Here is an 18,033-nt window from a genome sequence, read left to right as displayed (position 1 = left end):
GTGCATTGCAACAGAGTAGCCCCTGTTCGCCACAGCTAGAGAAAGCCCACATGCAGCAACGAAGACCCAACACAGACAAAAATTTAAAACAAACAAACAAACAAAAATGGCTAAAATTAACTGTGGAGAACTGACTTTTCCAGACCGTGGTAGGTGTCTTCATTTATCTTCATCATCTTTCATATGCTTCAGTAAAGTATTATAGTTGCATTAACCTAGGTCTTAAGCATTTTGTGTTAGGTTTATTTCTAGGCATTATTATTATTGCTTTTGTGGATACAGTGGAGCTAGTTTTTGAAGGAGGGATAAAATTTGGATTTGGGGGACAAAAATAGCACAATTGAAGGCTTAGTGAAGAAAATAAGCATGTAGTGTCTGGGAGAAGGTATAAGGGTTAATTATTGGGTGGTAAAAACTATATGGGTGGCTCTCTGTTATGTCCAGGATAGGTTTTACTAATAATACTTGTCTTACCTCCTTGATAGGGCTGTTATGAAGGTTCTTAAAGTGTGTGCGATATATGAAAATTAGTCTTCTAGTCTAATGCAAATAAACAGAATTGTTGAGGACAAATTAAATGTTAGATGAACACATTCTGACACCTTGTGGTCATTTAAGGGTATGTATGATGTTGGAATTCCATTGGTTGAACTGAAAGCATATGGATTGTTCACAAAATCATATTTAGAGCTAAAGAGGGGTCTTAGAGATAATCTAATCCAACCTTCCTGTTTTACACATGAGGAAAGTGAGTCCCAGAGAGCAAATGGACTCTACTCAAGCTCACACAGCTTCTTAGTAACAGAGCTGGGATCATTTTTTCTGACCTCTTGCCTATTGCTCTTTTTACTGTATTATGTCCCACTTGCTGATTTTTTACAGTTATAGAAGAAAAGAACTCAAATAAAATTATCATAATTTTAAATTCCTGAGAGACATTGCTACATAATTTTGATGTCATCTCTGAGGAATTTAAATCATTTATGTATGTATGTGTCGGGCTGGTGGTGGTGGTGTTTTCTGCGAGTGTGAGGGAGAAAGAGGGCTGATTTCTGGGTGTTCCTAAAGCTGGCCAAATTGTAAGCCCTAAAAGATACAGTCATTCTGGCTCAGTGCAGTGGATCTACACAACACTTTGAACTTCAGGGACCTAGAATATTTTCTAAGCTATTCACAGGGTTTTCTTAATAGTCCAAGGAGATCTGTATCTTCCAGGAATGGGTGTGTCTCTCTATGCCTGCTGCCCTAAGTCACTGGAAGTAGAGCCTCAGCCTGCATGTAGTGATGGATTCAGAGCATAGCAGCGGGGGCCAATGGGTCACTGTCACTCTCTGGGGAAGAGAATCTGAATGGTGCATTTTCATGATCACAAGAGGGCTTCCATTGCTTTGCACAGATGTACTTGTCCACACAGGTTCAAAGAGCAACTCCCCCATGGTTCCATGTACTTCTTTTCTGAGAAGAACGTAGAAGGGGCAGATGAGTGGAATGACCTCAGCCCTACCCATTGCAGTTGATCTTGGGACTAAAACTGGCATTCGTCTTCTACCTCCTCTACTCTGCATTCTAAGTTCACCTCGCCCTCAGCTGCCTCCCCAGCAGGTCTAGTGGCTAACCTGGTGGTGTGACCCAAACCTTCATTCTTTAATGGTTTGAACCCTTGGAAATCACACCCTTCTCAGTCTGGCCTTGCTGTACTTGTCCATTCACAATTAGAATGGGGCAGGGGTACCCAAGTGGATCACCTGGGTTCCACAGCTAATTCTTCCTACACCCCTGGTGTAAAAGCAGTCCTACCTCCTTTCTGCTGATAAGGGTCAATTATCCCTACCACTGTCTCGACTCATCTTCTTGCCTGCTGGTCCTTTGGCACGAGGAATAGTTTAATGGGACCCTTGCTTTGTCCCCTCCCCTGGAAAGATTGTGCCCCCTTTGGGAAACAGGACCTACAACCCTGTGGACCTCAGAGTTGAGGGAACAGAAAGCATAAAATCCTTGGATGGTTACTGGGAGTACAGTTAAGTAGGACGACTACTACCTCCACTCCTTTGTTCTCAGACCTATGTGTTCTTCCTAGTGAGGACATAGCACCATATTGAGGTCTTTATTACATACACTGCATTTCTCAGGATGGCACCCCATCCTTTCAGAGTGTTGTCCCCAAGCTAGTGCTTCAGCTGTGCCTTTGGAAAGCCAATCTAGTTCTCTCTGGGGCTGGCTGCTTTTGAATGGTGTGCTATGTTACATAACTTGCAGATCCCATGGTCATGGGTCCACTCCCACACTTTGCTCATTGTGAATTGAGTCTTCTGGTTGCATGCTATACTCACATCCCTCTGCATTCTCTAAGCCCCAGGATAGTGGTGCTGGCTGAGGCTCTACCAGCAGGGAAGGAAAACCCATTGCTGGAATAAATATCTATCCTCGTATGAATCACTGGCCCATCCAGAACAAGAGGGTTTGATTATAGTCTGTTTGAAACCAAGTGGTTAGTAAGTCTCTTTGAGAAATAGGGCCATACCAGGAGTGGGGGTAGCAATATTCATATCAGACAAAATAGACTTTAAAACAAAGGCCATAAAGAAAAAATAAAAGTGGACACTATAAGATGATAGAAGGATCAGTACAAGAGGATATTATACTCATTAACATATATGCACCGAATATAGGAGCACCTGAATACATAAAATAAATACTAACAGACATAAAAGGAGAAATTGATGAGGATACAATAATAGTAGGAGACTTTAACACAGCACTAGCATCAATGGACAGATCTTCCAGACAGAAAATCAACAAGGCAACAAAGATCCTAAGTGACACAATAGAAGAGTTAGACTTAATTGATATTTTCAGGACATTAAATCCAAAAAAACCCAGAATATACATTCTTTTCAAGTGCATATGGAACATTCTCTAGGATAGATCACATACTAGGACAGAAAATAAGCTCCAACAAATTTAAGAGGATAGAAATTACTTCAGGCTTTTTCTCTGACCACAATGGCATGAAACTAGAAATCAACCACAGAAAGAGAAATGAGAAAAAATGATTGCATCGAGACTGAACAACATGCTATTAAAAAAACCAATGAGTCTGGCTTCCCTGGTGGCGCAGTGGTTGAGAGTCCGCCTGCCGATGCAGGGGATACGGGTTCGTGCCCTGGTCTGGGAAGATCCCACATGCCGCGGAGCGTCTGGGCCCGTGAGCCATGGCCGCTGAGCCTGTGCGTCCGGAGCCTGCGCTCCGCAACGGGAGAGGCCACAGCGGTGAGAGGCCCGCGTACCACCAAAAAAAAAAAAAAAAAAACCAATGAGTCAATGATGAAATCAAAGAGGAAATTAAAAAATACCTTGAGACAAATGACAATGAAAACACAACTATACAAAATCTATGGGATGCAGCGAAAGCATTCCTAAGAGAGAAGTTCACAGGCCTTCCTCAAAAAACAAGAAAAATCTTAAATAAACAATCTAAGCTACCACCTAAAAGAATTAGAAAAAGAAGAACAAACAAAACCTAAAGTCAGCACAAGGAAGGAAATACTAAAGGTCAGAGAGGAAATAAATAAAAGATTAAAAAAAAATAGAAAAATCAATAAAAACAAGAGCTGGTTTTTTGAAAGGGTAAACAAAATCGACAAACCTCTGGCCAGGCTCACCAAGTAGAAAAGAGAGAGGACTCAAAAGAAACAAAATAAGTAATTAAAGAGAAAAAATAACAGCCAATATCCTAGAAATACAAAAAAACCATAAGAGAATACTATGAACAATAATATGCCAACAAATTGGACAAACTAGAAGAAATAGACAGGTTTCTAGAAACATACAGTTCACCAAAACTGAATCAAGAAGAAATAGATAATTTGAACAGACCAATCACTAGAAGTGAAATAGAATCTGTAATAATAATTAAAAAAACTCCCTGCAAACAAAAGTCCAGGACTGGATGGTTTCACTGGGGAATTCTACCAAACATACAAAGAAGAACTTATACTGATCCTTCACAAACGCTTCCAAAAGATTGAAGAGGAGGGAACACTCCCAAGGTCATTCTATGAAACCACCATCACCCTGATACCAAAACAAGACAAAGACACTACCAAAAAAGAAAATTACAGACCAATATCTTTGATTAATATAAATGCAAAAATTCTCAACAAAATATTAGCAAACCAAATCCAACAACACATGAAAAAGATCATACACCATGATCAAGTTGGATTCATCCCAGGGTCACAAGGATGGTTCAACATATGCAAATCAATCAGTGTGATACACCACATCACCAAAAGAAAGGACAAAAACCACATGATCATCTCAATAGATGCAGAAAAAGCATCTGATAAAATTCAACATCCATTCATGGTAAAATCTCTTACCAAAGTGGGTATAGAGGGAACATATCTCAACATAATAAAGGTTATTTATGACAAACCCACAGCCAACATAATACTCAATAGTGAAATGCTGAAGCCTTTCCTGCTAAAATCTGAACAAGACAAGGATGCCCACCCTCACCACTTCTATTCAACATAGTATTGGAAGTGCTAGCCACAGCAATCAGGCAAGAAAAAGAAATAAAACGTATCTATATTGGAAGAGAAGAGGTAAAATTGTCATTATATGCAGCTGGCATGATACTATATATAGAAAACCCTAAAGAATCCACACAAAAACTACTAGAACTAATTAACGAATTCAGCAAGGTAGTAGGATACAAGATTAACATGCAGTAATATGTTGCATTTCTTTACACCAACAATGAAATATCAGAAAGGGAAAGTAAAAAAAAAATCCCTTTTAAAATTGCATCCCCCCAAAAATAAAATAAAATACTTAGGAATAAACCTGACCAAAGAGATGAAAGACTTCTACACTGAGAATTATAAAACATTAATAAAGGATATCGAAGATTATTTAAAGAAATGGAAAGATATCCCATGGTCTTGGATTGAAAGAATTAATATTGTTAAAATAGCCATACTACACAAAGAAATCTACAGATTTAATGGGATCCCTCTCAAATTACCTATGACATTTTTTCACAGAACTAGAACAAATAATCCTAAAATTTATATGGAACCACAAAAGACCCAGAATTGCCAAAGCAATCCTGAGGAAAATGAACAAAACTGGAGGTATAACCCTACCAGACTTTGGACAATATTACAAAGGTACAGTAATCAAAACAGCATGGTATTGGCACAAAAACAGACATATAGATCAATGGAACAGAATACGGAGCCCAGAAATAAACCCACATACTTACAGTCAATTAATCTTTGACAAAGGAGGCAAGAATATACAATGGAGAAAAGACAGTCTCTTTGGCAAGTGGTGTTGGGAAAGCTGGACAGCTGCATGTAAATCAATGAAATTAGAACACTCTCTCACACCACACACAAAAATAAACTCAAAATGGCTTAACAACTTAAATATAAGACAGTACACTATAAAACTCTGAGAAGAAGACATAGGCAAAACATTCTCTGACATAAATTGTAGAAATGTTTTCTTAGGTCAGTCTCCCAAGGCAATAGAAATAAAAGCAAAATAAACAGATGGGACCTAATAAAACTTATAAGCTTCTGTACAGCAAAGGAAACCATAAACAAAATGAAAAGACAGCCTATGGCCTGGGAGAAAGTATTTGCAAATGATGTGACTGACAACGGCTTAATTTCCAAAATACACAAACAGTTCATACAACTCCATAACAAAAAACCCAAACGACCCAATCAAAAAATGGGCAGAAGACCTAAATAGACATTTCTCCAAAAAAGACACACAGATGGCCAACAGGCATATGAAAAGATGCTCAATATCACTAATTATCAGAGAAACACAAACCAAAACTAAAATGAAGTTGCACCTCACACCAGTCAGAATGGCCATCATCAAAAAATCCACAAATAATAAATGCTGGAGAGGGTGTGGAGAAAAGGGAACCCTCCTACACTGTGAGAACATAAATTGGTGCAACCACTATGTAAAACAGTATGGAGGTTCCTTAAAAAACTAAAAACAGAGTTGCCATATGATCCAGCAATCCCACTCCTGGGCATCTGTCCAGAGAAAACTCTAATTTGAAAAGATACATGCACCCCAATGTTCAGAGCAGCACTATTTACAATAGCCAAGACATGAAAGCAACCTAAGTGTCCATTGAAAGATCAATGGATAAAGAAGATGTGGTACATATATAAAATGGAATACTACTCAGCCATAAAAAGAACAAAATAATGCCATTTGCAGCAACATGGATGGATCTAGAGATTATCATACTAAGTGAAGTAAGTCAGACAGAGACAAATACAATATGATATCATTTATATGTAGAATCTAAAGTATGATACAAATCAACTTATATACAAAACAGAAAGACTCACATAGAAAACAAACTTATGCTTACCAAAGGGCAAACGGGAGAGGGATAAATTAGGAGTGTGCGATTAGCAGATACAAACTACAATATATAAACTAGATAAACAACAAGGACCTACCATAGCACAGGGAACTATATTCAATATCTTGTAATAAACTATAATGGAAAAGAATCTGGAAAAGAATATGTGTGTGTGTGTGTGTCTGTGCGTGTGTGTGTGTGTGTGTATAACTGAATCACTTTGCTGTATGCCAGAAACTAACACAACATTGTAAATCAACTATACTTCAGTAAAAAATTAAAATAAAAAATAAAATAAATAAATAAATAAAATATATCCCATGTTCCCTTGTGATTTATTATTTGACATTTGACCCGTAGGTTCTTTATAAGTGTTCTATGTAATCTCCAATAGTTATGGATTTCCCAAATTTTTTTTTCTTCTGTTCTGGGTTTCTAATTTAATTCCATTTGGTGAACATACTTTGTATAATTTCAGTTCTTTTAAATTTATTGAGATTTGCTTCGTGGCCTAGTGTATGATCTATCCTGAAGAATGTACCATGTACACTTGAAAATGTATACTGTATTCTGCTGTTGTTGGATGGGGTGTTCTCTGGATGTCAGGTCTAATTTGTTGATGATATTATTCTAGTCTTCTATATCCTTGCTGATTTTCTGTCTATCAGTTATTGGTAGGATGATGTTGAAGTCTCTATTACTATTGAATTGTCTATTTCATCCTTCAGTTCTGACAGTTCTTGTTTCATGTATTTAGAGTTGTTAGGTATGTATTTTTTTTTAACATCTTTATTGGAGTACAATTGCCCTACAATGGTGTGTTCGTTTCTGCTTTATAACAAAGTGAATCAGTTATACATATACATATGTTCCCATATCTCTTCCCTCTTGCATCTCTCTCCCTCCCACCCTCCCTATCCCACCCCTCTAGGTGGTCACAAAGCACCGAGCTGATCTCCCTGTGCTATGCGGCTGCTTCCCACTAGCTATCTATTCTACTTTTGGTAGTGCATATATGTCCATGCCACTCTCTCACTTTGGCACAGCTTATCCTTCCCCCTCCCCATATCCCCAAGTCCATTCTCCAGTAGGTCTGCGTCTTTATTCCCGTCTTGCCCTTAGGTTCTTCATGGCCATTTTTTTTTTTTAGCTTCCATATATATGTGTTAGCATATGGTATTTGTTTTTCTCTTTCTGACTTACTTCACTCTGTATGACAGACTCTAGGTCCATCCACCTCACTACAAATAACTCGATTTCGTTTCTTTTTATGGCTGAGTAATATTCCATAGTATATATGTGCCATGTCTTTATCCATTCATCTGATGATGGACACTTAGGTAGCTTCCATGTCCTGGCTATTGTAAATAGAGCTGCAATGAACATTTTGGTACATGACTCTTGTTGAATTATGGTTTTCTCAGGGTATATGCCCAGTAGTGGGATTGCTGGATCGTATGGTAGGTCTATTTGTAGTTTTTTAAGGAACCTCCATACTGTTCTCCATAGTGGCTGTATCAATTTACATTCCCACCAGCAGTGCAAGAGGGTTCCCTTTTCTCCACACCCTCTCCAGCATTTATTGTTTGTAGACATTTTGATGATGGCCATTCTGACCGGTGTGAGATGATGTCTCACTGTAGTTTTGATTTGCATTTCTCTAATGATTAGAGTGGGGGTGGTCCTTGAACTAAAGTTGGCTGTCAGAGGAGTCCTGCATCTCGCAGGAATGGGCCTGCATTCTAATCCCTGCCTTTTTCAGTCACTGTCTCGGAGTAGCTTATGGAAAGCGTGGCTTCAGTGCAAATTCAGTGGTAGATTGCAGAGCACAACAGCTGGGGTGGTCAGTGAAATGTACTCCTGGTAGTCAGAGTGCTGAGACGCACAGTAAAGAGAAGAGATTTCATGGCTACCGCACTTATTCTTTATTTTCCTTTTAAAAATAGCTTCTCCAACTTTTCATTTTTACTTAATCTCTTATTTTCAACACATCTTCTTTCTTTCTTTAAAATATTTTTATTGAAGCATAGGTGATTTACAACGTTATGTTAGTATCAGGTGTACAGCAAAGTGATTCAGTTCTACATATACATATATAAATCTTTTTCAGAATTACTAGTCTTCTTTTATATTTTATAATTAATATTTAAATAAAATGTTACTAATTCTTGAGTAGTAAAAGTGGAAACAAACAAAAACGTGTGAAAGGTTAAAGGTGTGAACAGTGGAATTTCAAGGGACTAATATATGCTGATTGTCAAAAAAGGATGTTAAAGTTTGAATTTTAAAATCGTTTTCCCACCGTCCTTAAAATTGATGAAGAATGTAGAAAAAATTTACCCTCTGCTAGAAATAATATTTAAAATATTTTTTCTATAGAGTTTGACAAGGCCCATCTACTTCAGTAAATATCCATTTTTTCTTTGTTTCTTGGGCCTTTCTGTGTATGACTTGAATCGTCAGAGGTAACCCGGGCACGACTCGGTTAACGTGTCTTAACAGTGCCCTTCACTACCTAATGTTTTGACTTCAGATTTTCTTAAACAGGTAACCAGAAATCTTAGAATTCTTACAAAATCAGGTTTGTATGATCATATATGTTGCATTTTTACTGCTATTGTATGCACAATACATTTATTACAGGCTTGCCTCTAAGATAGGAGTCTTTCACTGGGGTGAATGTTTTCCCTGTCATCCCCTCATGTTGTTTGCACGGAAGTGGGCTTGGATCACGTTTCTCTATCAGATGGAGGCAGTTGGCATGAGTGGAAGAACTCTGTGTCGGTGTTGTAACATCAGGAATAACACCACATCAGTGTGCATGTTTATGGGAAATGTTTTGGCTAAGAAAACAGTTTGCTCACAGAACTCTGTCTTAGATACTTGGAATTTCTCTGCAAAATGAAGCAAGCAAATAAATAAGCTGTTTGTTCCCCAGCATAATTTGCTGACAACTGCTCCGTTTCTGGAGGTGTGGCACTGGGTATTAATCTTTCTTATGCTTAACTGCATCAGATCCCATTTAGCATTGCTGTTGAAAATCAAATTATCATTGCTAGCTTAGCTTTCCTGTAAACGTGAATCTGACAAATTGAATGGGTAGATTTACTACTCGAAAGAAAACTTCTTTAGCACCTTCTCAGTTTCTGCGACACATCTTTGTCCTCCCAGCTATCTTCCTGCACTACTGATAATGTTTTTTTTTTAACATTTTGATAGAGCCACATAAGTTGAAGTCTTCCCTCAAGCTGTTCACGACAACTAGACATATTAATATGTATGAATTTAGGAATAAATTTTAACCGGGAACCATCATGTGTTAATCAAGTGACCATTTTACCCAAAAGATGTATAACCATCTGCATGAGTCTCTAAGTCACTTGTGGGTGTGGGTTAGTAGGAAAGGAGGGTAGAAATGAACCTTTAAACCATTATAGTCAGTTCTCAAATGTATGTGCTGATAAGTAAGAGAGGAGTGGCTCTGATAATCCCAAAGAGTGGATCATCTGACAGCTGTTTCTCTTTGATTTGGAAATGGATAATGGAAATTTTAATTTTTTCCTAACATACTGACCTTCTTAGTTCTGCTTACGTACTAAAAACTAATTTTTTTAGAAAAAAACCTAATTTTTGACGTTGCCTATTTGTTCCCAGGGCCAGGAGTGGGAGGAGAGAAGGCACTCCAGCATGCTGCTTGATGGGAAGAATGTGGACGGTATTAAACATTGTTACAGATACTCAAGAAATTGGGTAAGCCACATATGGGAACTGTGCGAGAATACTGTAACTCAGCTCCTTAATTGAGCACTGAATGATCAAGGGGATATTCTTTCAATTTAAATTTTATTTTTTATTTTATTTATCTATTTTTTCCTTTTTGTGGTACGCGGGCCTCTCACTGTTGTGGCCTCTCCCGCTGCGGAGCACAGGCTCCGGACGCGCAGGCCCAGCGGCCACGGCTCACGGGCCCAGCCGCTCCGCGGCACGTGGGATCCTCCCGGACCGGGGCACGAACCCGCGTCCCCTGCATCGGCAGGCGGACTCCCAACCACTGCGCCACCAGGGAAGCCCCAATTTAAATTTTAAAGAATTCCTTTAAAACACTTTATATATGTTTTGATATTTGTATGCCCTTCTGAAGAAATCGAATCAGTGCAGATTGAGATAATCCAGATATCTAAATAACCAAACTAGATAACCCCAAAGTAAGCATTCCAGTTACTTTTTCTCTCAGTAACAAGTTTTAAAAATTTTGTTTTCCACCTCATTTTGCCTACATTTGCTTATTTCAAATTGGTCCTAAAGTGGCTACATGAAAAAATAACTACACTTACATGTCAATATCATCCTTTTTTTTCTACTTAATTATAGTGGAATGAGAAAGTTTGTTCTTCTTCAAATTCTTTATGATGTGATGTATTTGAATAGTGGAGTAGGAAGAAGAATATGTGGGTTCTGTTCCGAGTTCAACCTTTTCCTGCTACTAATATGATGATACGTCACTCTGTCTAATACTAATTTCAACTTGCTAATACCGCCTGAAAGAGCTTGAGCCTGACCACAAGCGTGATCTGTACAAACAGTGGGATCTATATTCAAAAAAACTTCTAATATTCTCACAGGCCGGGCTGAGAAGAATTAGTATCTAGAGAAAAGAAGAAGGTGGTCATCCTTTCCTGATCTGCACTGTTAAGACTTCAGCTGGAAGAGCCCGTTCATTTCATGACACCACATTTTGGGTAAGTTGTTGGGAAGAGGACCAGCATCTGGGACAGTGGCTTTCAAAACTTTTTTGATGACCCACGATAGGAAATGTATTTTACATTACAACCCAGTATGTGTGTGTGTGTGTGTGTGTGCTGTGTGTGTGTGTGTGTGTGTGTGCTGTGTGTCTGTGTAATAGAAAAGAAAATGCCATAAAACACTTAAAACATGTGCCACAGTCTGATATTTCTATTCTAGTAAGTTGTATTATGTTCTGATTCATTTTTAAACAATTGGTATCATGAAGCAACTCAGGAGCACGTCCCCACTTTTTGGAAAACGTTGATCTGAAATATTTATTTGACTATAATAATTTAATGATTCTTGTCACCGTCATCATTAGTTGACACTACATAATGCCTTAGTTAATATACAATTGCTTGTCTAATGAGTAGTGTGTGCTGCTTGGTATAAACTTATATATCGCACAAAACAGTCATTGCACCTATCAGAGACATGCAGGTGGCTGGCTACATACACAATTAAAATTACTTTAGCAAGAGCTGGTCCATGTGGAATCACTGCTTAAAATGAAAAGGAAAGAAAAGAAATTCTCATGATAATTTTGTTTTAACTTTGTGTATCAGTGACATATTTGTCAATCATATTGTTATTCCTATAGGGGAATAGAAAAGAAAATTGGATATACCTAAAGTAATCAGAAATGCTATTTTAAGCAAATAAAACAGAACTAAGACTAGATTGCACCGTCTGTGTAAACAAATACAAATTAAATGCCTGCTGAGTGCCTGGCTCCCTTATTTCATCTGCCTCCTGTGCTTAGTCAAAGCACCTCTCTCTCGTATTGTAGAGAATCTGAATTCCTGACTCGGTAGGATACTTGTAATCTATTTGGTTGAAAGAAGAGTGGCCATACTTTTCTGATTAAATGATGCATTTATTGTCTTAATTTGTGTGGTACTGTATAAAAGGGAATTGATTACAAGGCTATTTGCGATTGAGTTTTTTATTTATTTTATTTATTTTTACTTTTTTGGGCTGTGTTGGGTCTTCGTTGCTGCGCGCAGGCTTTCTCTAGTTGCAGCGAGCAGGGGCTACTCTTCGTTGCGGTGCACAAGCTCCTCATTGTGCTGGCTTCTCTTGTTGCAGAGCATGGGCTTTGGGCATGCAGGCTCAGTAGTTGTGGCTCGTGGGCTCTAGAGCACAGGTTCAGCAGTTGTGGCACACAGGCTTAGTTGCTCCGCAGCATGTGGGATCTTCCCGGACCGGGGCACGAACCCGTGTCCCCTGCATTGGCAGGCGGACTCTCAACCACTGCGCCACCAGGGAAGCCTGACAGCAAGTTTGAGCAGCTCTTTTGAGGAGCTTTAGTGTTAAGGGATAGGAAATTTCCTGTAAATGGGGCAGCAGTGGAGGGTGTGAGGGAAGGAGATGATGCCTGAAATGACACATGCTTGTATGCTAATGGGAGTGATCCAGCCGGAAAGAAAAATGACAGGAGGGATGTCCTTGAGTGGCGTTGGGTAGAAGTTTGTGCACAGGTGGAGGGGTTGGCCTTAACGTGGATAGTTCATCTGTAGCAACGGGCAGGAAGGCAGAGAATATGACTCCGGATGCAGGTATAAGGGGGGAGGAGTGGTAGGAGTTGGTGGAAGTTCTCTTTTGACCATTTGTATTTTCTCAGTGAGAGAAAAACAAGACCATCACCGGGGTGTGAGGCTGTGGGAAAATGTCAGGGATTTGAGGGGACAGGAAAATATATGAGATAGTCTTTTAGGAGAATGGGAGAGTAAATGGACTAGGGAAATGGAATAGTATTTTTTTAGGAAACAAGTCCTAGAAGTTGAATTGCTGGGTCAAAAATCGTATGCGCATTCTTTTCTTTTGATAGATGTTGACAATTTACCTCTATAAAAGTTAAACCCATTTATACACCTACAAATGATATATGAGCTTTTCTGTTCACTTGCTCCTTTGCCAACACAGTATGCTATCAAACATCTTGATCTCTTCCAATATGATAGTCGAAAACCCATATTTTGGTGTACTTTTAATTTGTATGTCTCTTATTATGCACGAAGTAAGCATCTTTTCATATGATTAAAAGCTGACAGGAGAAAACTGGATTTTTTCCAGGGAACTACCTCTGAACCTTAAGAGGTAAAGAATTCTACTTTCTGTCTCTATGACTAAACCTACACTGAGACCCAGCTTAGGAGTAGAAAAGGTCTTAGAAGTTCTGTGTGCTTGGTGCTTGGGGAAGACAAAAGTCTTGGGACAGACAAGTGATGACACACTCATACGTGAGCTTTAGGAAGCTGAATAAGCCCGTGTGTTTGTGCTGGCTGAGGATGGGTGAGGAGCGGTGGATTGCTCACAGCAGGCATTTAGCAAATATGCAGAAGGGAAAGAAACAGGACACCTTCCAGGAGGCAAGAGCTCTGCAAGACGCAGCGGTGGCCTTCCAGCTCATACAACTCTGAATTAAGTGGTCTAGTAGGTTCCAGGAGAGAAAGCCAAGACAGAAGGAAAAACTCCCAGAAGTGTTACTCACAGGACTGCTGTGTATGACTGAGCGATCTATGTGCTGCACAAAGGGTCCTGGTGGGTGAGACGCGGCAGGGAGACCTGAAAATCAGCCTCAGTTCCGTTTGCTGTGCCGTGAGCCCACAGGGCTATGCCAGCCCGGAGAGGGTTCACGTTTCTAATATGTCCAACAAGAGGGGGTGCTCCACCAACTTGTTAACCCAGAGGGGCATCATTTCCCAATCCGTGTGTCCTGAGGGGGGCGCCTTTGTCTAATCTGAATAAAAGGGCCATGTAAGCTAGTGGTGGCCACATTGGTGCCCTCTGCAATCACGCAGCACAATGTTCCTGGAAATGGCTATGGGCCCTCAGGTTCCTGTGATGTCCCACGAATTGTATGGGAGGGCTGGAGGTAGGGCTCCCAGTTATAAGGCTGTAGGAGATCACAGGGAGGTGACTGAGTAGAGATAGGTTTAGGGAGATACGAAAATAACTTGGAATTATACAAGGAGCCTAAAATGTGGTTTTTCTATAGCTAAAATGCTAAATGTTAATAAAATTCATGTAGTATACTCCACGTCCAGCAGAATAATTTACTGTATTTACAAAATTATGAGGAACTCTTCACATCGAATGTCTGCTCTAGTTAATTTGGAACATGAAGAATAGATTCCATTTCGATACAGAAATTAGCATGGCCCCTGCCCAAGGATGATACACAAATTTGTGAAGCATTCCCTATTTTTAAGCTTGTAATAACGTATAATGGAACATAATCTTCAAAAAACTGAATCACTATACTGTACACTTGAAGCTCATATACTACTATAAATCAACTATGCTTTAATTTTTTAAAAAAAGAATAGATTCCATTTGGTTTCTGGTCTGCCTTGTTGTAGTACAGGTTAGGGAACCTCATTGGAAGATAAGAAAGTCAGTGCCAGGGAGGGACTAAGACAAGTTAAATTACATTATATATTATATATTTCTATAAATATATACTATGTTATAAATTATTATATTATATAGATGTTATGCACTTTGTAAGAAATTGAATCATTTTTGCGTACCGCATGTCTCCAACAACTATTCACTCTCTGACTGTAGAGTTTCAGGTGTCGATTCCTGTCTTTTGAGATAACCAGAATTCCCACTAGCATTCGAACAATAAAAACCAAAGCACAGTAAAAGACAAGTAACTTTAAAGAAAGCTGTACACTTGCAAATTATATGTATCTGGACTAATAGCCTTTACCACCAAGACACGTGCATCAAATTACAATGAAAGTCATACAGCCACGTTCATATTATCTGTTTAGGAAGGAGGATTTTGTGCCACGCCAAAAAAGTGAAAGCGAAGAAAGCAGCAATCCCTAAAGAGAATGTTCCTTTTAAAGACATGGAAGATTATAGTATTTAATTTATGAGCAAATGCTCATCTAATTTATTGTATTTTATGGACAGTGCCAATAACAAATATACAGGCAAAGACAGAATCATATAGTATGTGAAAGAAGACCTAGTCTATATTTTCTTTTGAAATAACTCTATCCTCTCACTGAAGGTGAATATTGTATTCATTTACCTGAGTATTTGATGGATATCCACTATCCTGATGATCTCCAGTGTTTTCATTTGGTCTGGCTGGTGATCCGTTGAATTTTGTGGGTGCTGCAAAATATTTTTGAATATTTACTGTCCTGAAAACTTCTAACAGTGAAAAATCATTGCTCTTGGATACAGTTTTACTTCCTCAGTGGCTAATGTTACTTTTTAAGCCTATCAGTTGTCCAGTTAACTTTTACTCACTGGAATAAGCCATGTGCGAATGAAGGTGACATTCCACTAAAAATACAAAATAAAAAGATAAAAGAACTTGGGAATTTTGTCCATTATTTAAATATTTTTACTCTTTTTGTCATATGCAAAAAAGGAAGAGTTTAACTGTAGTCCAATTCTCTGTCTTTTCTCTATCCTTTGAACTAAGATACTCTGCTTCCTTGAGAATTCTGAAGTGGAGCCAGTAATATGAGGCCACGGACATCACCATATCGGCATTACTTCATAGAATCAAACCGGCTCATGGGGTGACTGAGAGAATGAAGGGGTGGGCCTAGAGGGCTGCTTAGGGTTCCTGCTGGGAGTGTAGACACAGGGGTGAATGAGACCAGATCTCTGCCCTCAGGGAGATTGTAGTTTAGTAACAGAAGGCAGACAAGATATCAGTGACAAGTCAGGATGACACAAAATCACACAAATCAAATAGAGGAGGCAGTAGAGTGTAAAGAGGAGGGATTCGGTGATCAAAATGCCTGGACTCCATCCCGTTCTCTCACTTGCTAGTCGTCGATCTAGAGCAAACTGCTTGCTCTCTGAAACTCAGTTTCCTCATCTGTAAAATGGGGGTAAAAATATCACCTCTGTCACAGAGTTATTGTGATGGCTAAATAAGATCATCAGTGTACAGTTCACAGTAGTGTCTGACACCACAAATCTCAGCTCTTGCTGTTATATATGACAATATCTACATGCATAGTAAACCAACAACTCAGTACACCTCTAGCCTCTGGGATACTATTCGGAGAGCTAAACCCCAGAGCGGCTGCCTCCCAGAGTTTCCTTTATGGAGACAAATTGGATCATCGCAAAGCCTGTCTAGTAGTCACCTGGTAGCCCCAGGCAGCTGATTATGGCAGGTTTTTGCTTTATTCCTATAGGACCCCCTTCTTCGTCGTTCTGTGATTGGCCCACTCTGTCTCCGCCCTAAATTCGCAGAATTTCATCTGACTCACTCCTTCCATATTGGTTTGTCTTTGGACTTGGACAGACCCTGATGTTTGCTCTCTGTTGACTTAGTTTTGGATGGTCAATCTCTCGAAGGCACTGAAGCTTTAATCAATGTATAAGTCCGGATTCTACCAGAGAAACAGAACCAGTAGGAGATATAAATGTCACATATATCATATACATATATGTATCTTTGATATATATATCACAAATATATATATCTCCTATGATATCTGTATCTACCTATCATCTATCTATCTATCCTTCTATCTGTCTATCTGTCTATCAAGGAATTGGCTTACAGAGTCATGGAGGCTGGCTAGGCAAGTCTGCAATCTGTAGGGCATGCTGGCAGGCTAGAAACTCTTGGGCAGGAGCTGATACCGCAGTCTACAGGCAGATTTCCTCTTTCTTCAGGAAAAACCTCAGTTTTTCTTTTAAGGCCTTTCAGCTAATGAAGCCCGCCCACATTATTGAGGATAATCTCCTTTACTTAAAATGAACTGATTGTAGATGTTAATATCATCCACAAAATACCTGCCCAGTAGCACCTCCAGTAGTGTTTGATCAGATAACTGTGTACTGTAGCCTAGCCAAGTTGACACATAAAGCTAACTAAACGGCACACTCAGTTTCTCTGAATTCCCCTAAGGTCTAGTGAACATCTAGCACCCCTGAGACTTGGTCCTTCCCTTGGCTTTAATATGCCATGTACCCAGCCCAGCTGGCTACCCCTACCCACCCACAAGGATATGGCTCCTTTATTAATGATGTTGACTGAGGTGTAGAGAGGAATATAGGTTTGAGGGCCATTTAAATTCTATCCCTTCATTTCATAATCTCTCTGGAGTTAGAAGTAAATCCTTAGTAAACAATTAGGCTTGAGATAAAGTAATTAATGCTGTATTGCTGATATATTAAACAGCTCATTTCAGGTCATAGTATGTTGAGAATCTTCTAGTCCACTGATCTCTAAACCTGCCAATACATCTTAATCCCTTAGGGAACTTTAAAAATACAGATTTTTAGGTATCAACCCCCGAGAGCTACTAATTCTGTATTAGGGAGGTACTGCATATCTGCATTTAAAAATATTTTTTCCTGGTGATTTTGATGCATAGGCAGTTTACAAAACTGCTGACATGGTCTGGCGCCCTTGTGTGACTGATGAGGAAATTCTTACAATGATCTTTCAGCTGATCTCTACAGCTTATCCATTGTGTCTTTCAAAGTGCTTCTCTTATTTCTAAGAAAGGGTTCCCTTTAGGGTTGATTCTCTTTCATAACTTTATGCATGTTCCTTTCCGTTACACTTTTCACCTGGGCTACAACCTCCCACAAACAGGCTTAGCCTCACTCCAGAATCCAGCACTCTTCCTATCTCTCCATCAATTACCTGGCACCACCATCCATCCACCCAGTTACTTATTTCAACAACTAACAGTCATCCAAATTACTTTTTCCCCTTACCTGGATTTTATTTTTCTGTTATAGCAGCAATAATATCCTGTTGACTCTACTTCCAAAATTTGTCCTGAATTTTAAACCTTTCCACCATCTACTCTGCTTCCATCCGAATCGAGCCA

General features: G+C 39.2%; 1 pseudogene; it reads left to right on the top strand.

Annotated features, from left to right (window-relative positions):
* Nucleotides 1-14,285: 14,285 nt before the first annotated feature.
* On the top strand, nt 14,286-14,406 carry LOC131749047 (U6 spliceosomal RNA; annotated as a pseudogene).
* Nucleotides 14,407-18,033: the final 3,627 nt, after the last annotated feature.

Source organism: Kogia breviceps, chromosome X, assembly GCF_026419965.1.
Source record: "Kogia breviceps isolate mKogBre1 chromosome X, mKogBre1 haplotype 1, whole genome shotgun sequence".
In the NCBI taxonomy this organism is placed as follows: Eukaryota; Metazoa; Chordata; class Mammalia; order Artiodactyla; family Physeteridae; genus Kogia; species Kogia breviceps.
The sequence above is the reverse complement of the archived record's forward strand: the minus strand, read 5'-3'. Positions and strand labels throughout refer to the sequence as shown.